Below are 9,280 nucleotides of genomic sequence, written 5' to 3' on the forward strand. Positions count from 1 at the left end.
GGCTGGTTTCGAACTCCTGACCTCAGGTAATCTGCCCACCTCGGCCTCCCAAAGTGCTGGGATTACAGGTGTGAGCCACCACGCCCAGCCTCTGTCTGGTAATTTAAATGCTTTGCAGACTTCAAGATTCACCTGTGTCCAAAATAAATTCTGTATCAGTCATAGTACTAGCATTTAGAAATTGTGTATTTTATCCTCTAGTTATAGATTAAATAACTAAGGTGGAAAGGAGTAAAGCAGCTTCCATGAATGTAGTGAGAAACTAGGGGGGGTCAGGAACTAAAGTCCTACCTTAGGATTCCCCAGCAGTTGCCAGTCACAATTTTTGTACTATTAGAAACAACAACAACAACAACAACAACAAAATGACAACCTGTTTTGTTCCTCTGCTTACCCTATCCGGTTCTCTACACTATAACATCTCTGCTTATCGAGACAACTTGGATTCTCAATTTGTTGAGCTCAACAAATGCATCTGCTGAGCCCCTGTGGGTAAAGCATTATGCTAGTTACGGTGGGTGATACAGAGGAAGCACAGAAGGGTCCTTAGTGACAAGAGCTTGAGATTTCTGCTCCCAGCTCAGCCTGAGTTGCCTGGAGATGAGAAAATCAGTAGCCGACACCCACAGGTGTATTCTAGTGAAAGGGTCGATGAATTGAATGCCACCAAGTCTCAGCCTAGATCCCCTCCCTTTGTTTCATTTCACAGATTACATGTTGACAGTGGGAAAATCAACAGAAAGACCATGAGGCCAGACTAGAAAAGACTTAGGAATGCTGCTGGGTGGGCCATGAATTTTTAAAAACACATGAAGGGCCTTCTCAGAAGTGAAGTTTTAGGAAATATAAAATGCGTAGCTGGGATACATTACAGTGTAATGATAGACAAAATATTGTATATAGTAGCATCTAATAAGTTCTGGAGGAAAAATATTTTTCACATTACTCCACTTATGGCCTTATATGTCAAAACAACAACAACAACAACAACAACAACAACAAAACCATAAGAGAACCACTAACATCCATTGCTTTTGCAGAAACAGGATACCCTTAGTGCACTTAAAGTTGGAAAAATGGCTCTGCCTTTAGGGCCATGCAATGAAACAGACTGTGTGGTAGTCGACATAGGAGGACCAGAGTGGAGTTTATAACAATGGCCACAAGACGGTGAAGAAAATGCTCTGGGGTTTTTAAGCAGCAGACGAGGTGACTCAGAGGAATGCAACATTTTCGATTCAGTGGGCACTACATAGTTAGTCCACGCTCTGCATCCATTCTTTCACAGTCTGTCCTTTCATCGACTTGGGCCTACAATGACTTTTCTGAGAGACAAGAGGGATCAACACAACAGCACGCACACACCTGAAATAAAGAATGAATTTCTAATTTTCAGATTTTAGTCTCTGACCTAACCAAAGAAGTGATTACCATAGATGTTAACTATTAATAACATAAATGATGCTCACAAATATGCAGATCTTATAATAACAAGGTAAAACAGCTTAAAAAGTAGATGGTAGAACTGTAGTCCAGGGATGCTAATAGAAGTGACCCATAACATTACATCATCTCCACTTCCAACAAAAATCAGGTAAAAGAAGGAAGGAGACTGGCAACCCAATGCACAGAACTATATATAATAGGCATACTATTTATTGGTTGGTTATAAACCATTGGAAATAAATCTTTTTACATACTGACTGTTGGTTTATGTCACAGAGGCACAGCATGGAACAATAGACAACCAGACTATAAGATAAATTCATTTGAGTAACTGGATTTTTGTAAGCCATTAGACAGACATTGGAGAAACCAAATCTAAAGCTGTTTGTGAGCCATGTTGCCTATCAAGGTGGAAATTCAGGAGAGATACATAATGACAAATAAATGCTTTTCTGTGTGTGTGTGACACAGTGATCCGATGCATTGGGAATGTGATCTTGTGAATCTCTCAGGTGAGCAAGCCTGACATGATTGGGCATAAAAGTCAGTAACTGAAGAGGTACCAAATGTGCTCCATGTGTCAGTTGTGACCTAAGGAACTGAAGGCTTTCACCTTCCCTTGAAGTAATGAAGCTGACACAGCAGGGGGCTGCAAATTCCACTGCAGATCAGGGTCTTGATGCTGACATACTGAAGAGTGGACTCCCACTTGAGTTACAGAGTAGGAACTACTGTTTCCTATGGCTACTGAATATCCCTCCTCAGCTTGGCTTTATTAATTATTTTAAAGCTCTTAGAGGTCTCATTTTATAGTAGATCACATCAGAAATAAGACTAATAAGGATCAGGTACAAACTCATATTTGCTGGACATATCATCGCATATCATCCCAAAGTTTCTGGCACTACATAATGCTGGATTAGATTCTTCAATATTACATTTTAAACTAAGGGAGAACGTTGGCTTCTAAATTTTACAACTATAGCATTGCAGCTAAACACAAGTGCAAGTGGCAGCCTTATCAACTGCATGAACAATCTTAAGGAAAACTTATTGGTGAACATACAGAACATTTCACATGCATTTGTCTACAAAGTACAAACTCTTCCCAACCTCAGAACTTGATATGGGTTAGGACATTCCTCTCCCTTGGGCTGGTGATAAAGCTCCAACTGAAATGAGAAAGATTCTTCATACCTGGTAAATATGCAAGTTTCCAAAGATATTTCCATTGGCCAATCAAACCTGAATCCGAAAAGCATTTGTTTCTAGCAGGATATAAGATCAATATGCAAAAATAAATTGTATTTATGCAATTGCACGGCAGAATTTAAATGTAAAAGGAATACCATTTACGATAATGTCAAGTGTATAAAATCCATAAATATGAATATGACTGAAAATTAGAGCATATTTCACAGAGAACATAGTGCAGGTCTAATAACTAGAAAAATATTGCTTGTTCATGTGTAAGAATATTGTTGAGATGTTCGTTTCCCCTAATTTGATCTATGAATTCAATGCAATCCAACTCAAAATTTCAGCATGCATCATTGGTAGAAAATGGTCAGCTGATTCTAAAATTAAGATGAACTGGCATAACCAAAATGCCTATATAACGAAGAACAAAATTGGAGGGCTAGCTCCACCTGATATAAAGAACAATCATAGAGTTGTAATGGCCACAACAGAATGCTTTGGCATGTGATCAATTAAATAGATCAAAAGAAAATAGAGTCCAAATATAAACTAATACATATATTGAGAACCGATTTTTGAAAATATTGGAAAAGCAATGTATTTAAAAATGATGCATAATATTTCAACAAATGATTGAGAATTTTCTTTTTAAGCAATGGATGTGACATATTTGTAACCATATAAAAATAAACAGTAGAAAAAATTGAATTCATGTGTCATTTCACATAGAAAAATTAGTGGTTACCAGAGGCTGTGAAGGAGATAGGGGAGAAGAAAGAAAAGATACTGGTTAATGCATATAAAATATAGTTAAATAGAAGGAATAAGTTCTAGTATTTGATAGTATATTAGGGAGAATATAATTCAAAATAAGTTACTGAATATTTTTAAATAACTAGAAGAGAAGAAATGGGATATTCCTAACATAAAGAAAAGATAAAGTTTTCAGGTGACAGATATACTACTCACACTGATTTGATCATTACAAATTGTATACATTTACCAAAATATCACGTATATCCCCAAAATGTGAACAACTATTATACATCAATTAAAATAATGAAAAGTACATCTCAGATAAATTAACAATGATTCCCATCTGATCAGTTATCTTTTCTGACCACAATGGTATGAAACTAAAAATTAACTACACAAGGAAAACTGGAAAATTCAACAATACATGGAAATTAAACAACATGCCTCTGAACAACTGATTGATCAAAGAACAAATCAAAAGGGAAATTTGAAAATATATTGAGGCAAACAACAGTGAAAGCAAACATAACAAAATCTTTGGAACAGCAAAAATAGCTCTAAGAGTCAAGTTTACAACCATAAATGCATACATTAAAAAAGAAGAAAGACTTCAAATATACATTACACCATTACACCTCAAGAAACCAGGAAAAAACAACAACAAAACAAATTCAAAATTCACTAAAGAAAGGAAACAAAAATCAATGCAAAAGTCAATCAACTGAAGAATAGAAATACTACAGAAAAATAAACCTGAGTTGTTGGTTTTTTGTTTTTTGTTTCCTTTTCCTTTTTCTTTTGCTTTCTCTTTCTTTCTCTTTTTAGGAGAGACAACGTCATACTATTCTTCCCAGGCTGATTGGGAGCTACTGGCCGCCAGTGATCCAACGTAGGCCTCTCACACCCAAGTTGTTTTTCTGGAAAAAGTAAAATTAACAAGCACTTGGCTAAAATAACTAAGAAAAAAATACAGAAGACTCAAATAAATAACATCTGAAATGAAAGTGGAGGCATTAAAACAGAAGCTTCACAAGTAAAAAGGATCATAAGAAACTATTATTAACAGCTCTATACCGTCAAACTGGATAACCTAGAGTAAATGGATAAATTCTTAGAAACATACATCCTACCAGGATTGAATCAAGAAGAAACCGAAAGCCTGAACGACCAATAACAAGCAAAAGGACTGAAGAACCTCCCAACAAAGAGAAGCTCAGGACCAGATGGCCTCACAGCTGAACTCTTCCAAACATCTTAAAAAGCCACCGGGCGTGGTGACTCACGCTTGTAATCCCAGCACTTAGAAGGCCAAGGCGGACGGATTACCTGAGGTCAGGAGTTCGAGACCACCCTGGCCAACATGGTGAAACCCCATCTCTACTAAAAATCTACAAAAATTAACTGGAGGGGGCGGTGCGTCTGTGTAATCCCAGGTACTTGGGAGGCTGAGGAAGGAGAATCGCGTTGCAGTGAGCCGAGATGGCGCCACTGCACTCCAGCCTGGGCGACAGAGCGAGATTCGGTCTTGGAAAAAAAAAAGAAAAAGAAAACCTCTGCAAATCACAATGCATTTAGTCCACTTTCTGGGAGTGTGATTTCCTCTTCCTGTGGAAATATAATTTTTCTGAGGGGTGCTGCCCGGGCCCCACTGGAGGAGCGGGTAAGATGAGGACTGTGCTCGGTGTTATCTCCCTATAGAACCACACACACTGATCGGTGATACCTGTGGCCCGTAAGTGTCCGTGAGGGGACTGGTCCCTCTACAACATTGCTTATGGCTGCGGACACCCACTATATGGCAACAAGATGTATATGTGTGGGTAGGTGGCAAAACCATTATAGGCAATGGAAATTCAAAATGTTCCAGCACCCTAAAAAGTTCGCCTCATGTAGTATTTGGTCTATTGCAGGGGGCCCCAAGCTCCCGGGACTGTGGTCAGCTACCTGTCCTGGGCCTGTTAGGCACCAGGCCACACACAGCAGAATATGAGCAGCTGGCAAGCCAGCATTCCAGCCTGAGCCCCGCCTCCTGTCAGATCAGCAGTGGCATTAGATTCTCATAGAAGCACAATCCCTATTGTGAACTGTGCATGAAAGGGATCTAGGTTGTGCTGTCCTTATGAGAACCTAATTAATGTCTGATGATCTGAGGTGTGACAGTTTCATTCAGAAATGATCCTTCCCTCTTTTCACATCCCCCACCCCTGGACCAAGGAAAAATTGTCTTCCACGAAACCAGTCCCTGGGGCACAAAAGTTTGGAGACTGCTGGTCTACAGTGTCCCAAAACCCTTTTCTGTGGTTCCATCCCCAAACCTAGAGGCTCTGAGTCCTCCCTGTTCTTATACTCCTGTGTGTTGAGAAAAACAGCATTTTCTATGCTCTGAAGGCTCTCCAGAACATTCTTTCTAGGCTGCAGGATGGAGATTAATAATAACAGAATAATCGGCATGGCCTTGTTAGCCAATCCAAAGCCCTCTGGGCTGAAGTGGGGGTTTTTCACTTCAGTGACATCCAGCCTGGGTACCTTCCATCCCAGCATCCCCAGGCACAGACAGGAAGTGACATCACCCATTTACATGATGTCTGTCTTTGTGGCCTGGGCCACTGGGTGGCTCACCTCAGAGGCAGGGACACCAGAGATGGGTGTTCTGGACTTGATTAACAAAGGGAAAAGTGAGAGTGTTCCTACTGAAACCCCTTCTCCTTTCAGCTCCCACCCAGGCGGCCTGTCCCCACAGACCTTGGAGCGGAGACTTGAGCCACCACCTGTCAGAGGTGGAGGCTTCACAGGCACAGCCCGAGCCGAGAACCCTGGTGCCCAATTGTCTGCGACTGCAGCTGGATCAAGGGTTTGACTGTGGCTATGGCTTAGCCAGGCAGGGCGTTTCCTCCACCACCTGCAGCTTCACAGCCAACGCTGATCCTGGGAAGCAATGGCCCCTCCAAGGTAGGGAAGGAAAGGGGACCACGAAGCTCTAATCCAGATGTTGGTGGTCATGGTGCTGTGAGGGGAGGAGGCAATGGGGTCTCTTCGTGCTCCCTCAGAGTCAAGTAGAAATCCACAATGTTGCAGCCCAGTGAGGTGAGCAAGAGCCTGGGGTTTAGGATCAAATCTGCTCTCAGGTCCTGGGTTTAACCCTTACTCATTATTCACCTCGGCCAAGTCATTTGTGGTGTTGGCATTTACATCTCAGTTCTGTCATCTGAGAGACCTGAAAAATAATATCTACATTCAATCATTGTTGATAGCATTAATTATGATAATTTCCAAATGGCTAATTCAATAAAAATTACTCAATAAATCTATGAATACATGTTATCTAATTCTGTTACCTTTCTGGTAAATTAGCACTTAGGAAGTGACTTCACATGCAGTTTCATCTGAGGAGGAGTAACTGTTAGGATCTCTACTTTCTAGGGACCCCCTTCCTGTGTTTTCTTAGAAAGTCTCTTTTGTCAGTTTTCTTCCTCTCCGTCAGCATCCCTTTTTAAGTCAATTTTCCCCTATCGAGCATTTTCAGTAACAACCTATTAGGCACATTCAGTAAAAGTGCAAATCCTGGGCCCATAAGTGAGTCTCCTGCTTCTTGCTATGTTTTCTCCCCTTGTTTTGAAATAAAAGGACAACCTTCTCATTGAAAGGGTATAAATCTGTCTCTTTTATGAAACTCCATTTAGTTCATCATCTCCACTCATGTCCACGGCCATGTACTCCATTTTCCTCTCACAGGGATCCACTTCTGCTCAGATTTCCTTAAAACCCTGGGTCGTGTTCATCCTACTCTCCGTCCTACTCAACATCTCCTCCTGGAGGCCCTGGGGCTGCCTGATGCTCATCTGTCAAGTGATGCCCCCAGCTGAGGAATAAGGAGACCCAAGTCCTCAGGAGGGAGGGTCACGTGAGGTAACGAGCACCATCTGTGTCCCTGGAGAGGACACACGGAAGACGCTCAGTGAGTGTCGGGGGATGCGTAGTCCCTGACATGTGCCCTCATAACTTCGAGTATTTAAACTGATTTCTTCCCACTGATGTCTCTTTTGCTTCTCCATGGATTCCCAGTCAGGACTCACCCTGCTGGCTCCAACACTCTCACCTGCTGGCTTCCCCAGGAGTCCAGAGCACTAACCAGGCTCCAGGCAAGAGGACAGAGTGAATGCCTTTTGTTTCATTCTCCTTTACCTGGTGACTTCTCCCTGCTGTCTAATAGGGCATTTGTTTCTCAGCATGTCTTCCCTCTCTCATTCATCTTATATTTCTAAATTTTTTTCCAATTTCAATGGACCAGATTATAATGGTAGTGACTATAATGTTAATTCAACATCCTCCACATCCCTATGTAATACTTTCTTCCAATAGATTTTTATATATATGTATTTATGTCGTTTGTCATATGCATTATGCATATTTGGCATATGTTTTTAATAAAATGTAGATATATGCTATATACATATCTATATGATCATTTCATCAATATCCCATGTTTACTGTATCCAATTCTCCTCTCTCACATGTTCATTTAATGTTGATTTTAGAATCTCCTCCCTCCCAGAACACAGCCTGTATCCAGTGTGATTTCCTTGCCTTTGCCTTGTCTACCTGGAAGTTATTTGTGTTTATTAATCCTAAGTTTTTTAAATATGTTTGTCAGTTGGGATCACCTTTTCCTCCTGGCAATCTTGTCATTACTGGGTGATGCATGAAAAATCAACAATACAGAAAATACCAAAATGTCTTTCTTGGCTTCCCTTTACCCCTTGGACTTTCTTGTTCAAGGCCACTTTCCTTCTCTGATGATCCTCTTGGGTGGAAGAGAAAGTCACAGTAAGATCATGGATAACAGTGAACCCTGTTGGGTGTGGTTTCATTTTCAGAGCTGGGTTTAGAGCCTTCCCTCGGAATGAAGAACCCTCCCCAACTGGAAGGTGAGGCTCTTGAAGGCTCAGCTGACAACACACATGGGTATCAAGTCATTGGCCACATTCGTGCCTCAAGTGTCCTAAAACCAAAGATGATCAAAAGAAAACTGCCGTTCAGCAAGTGGAGACTGGCATGCAGATTCCCTGGCCTGCAAGCTTAGGGTACGAAGGTAATCACATCTACGGCTCTTAGCTGCACTCGCTCCTTATTTCCCTGCCTATGATGACAGCTCCTTCCCCCACTGCTTTTCTCTTTCCTATCTGTTCTCTTCAGAAGCCGCTGTCACCTTTGTCTGGTCTTACCTCTGTGTCCCATGGGCTGCCACCCTGTCAGGCCCTTCTGGTCCCCATCGCCTGTTTGCTCTCTGAACTCTGCTCTGTTCCCACTACTGCTGTCCTGAGAGTCCCTTTCAAGGCCGCAGGAGAACCCAGCCTCCTTATCCCCCTCCAAGTGCATGGTGTGAGCTGTTAAACACAGGATTCTGTGCATGGAATCACACAGTTTGAGTAATTTGCCTTTCCTTCCTCCATCCCAAACTCCATTGCCCCTTTCTGCCGGAAGCATTGCTTTAATACGCCACTTATACACAGAATTTTCTCTTGGGACAGTATTTGAGCAACCCAAAAAATCAAACTTTAACCCTCACCTTGTACATGGGAATGAGAAATGTTAAAACTGAGCACTAAGAACCCCAAATCAGGGGAACCGAGTCTGCGAGCAAGCCGGGCAGTGGGCGTGAACAGGGCCTAGGGCGCCCGGGAGCCCAGTCAGGCGGCGGCGAGGAGCCGGCGCGCCTGGCGCGGGGAGCAGTCGGCGGCCGCTCGCTGCGGGGATATCCCAATGGATGAGCTCTCGCCGCCAGGCACACGGCGTGGGGGAGCCTCGCTGGCGGCGGCGGCGGCTAGTGGGGCGAGGCTGGCCGCCAGTTCCCGGGGAAAGAGGCGAGGGCGTCTGAGCG

This window comes from Chlorocebus sabaeus, chromosome 20 (genome assembly GCF_047675955.1).
Source record: "Chlorocebus sabaeus isolate Y175 chromosome 20, mChlSab1.0.hap1, whole genome shotgun sequence".
NCBI lineage: Eukaryota > Metazoa > Chordata > Mammalia > Primates > Cercopithecidae > Chlorocebus > Chlorocebus sabaeus.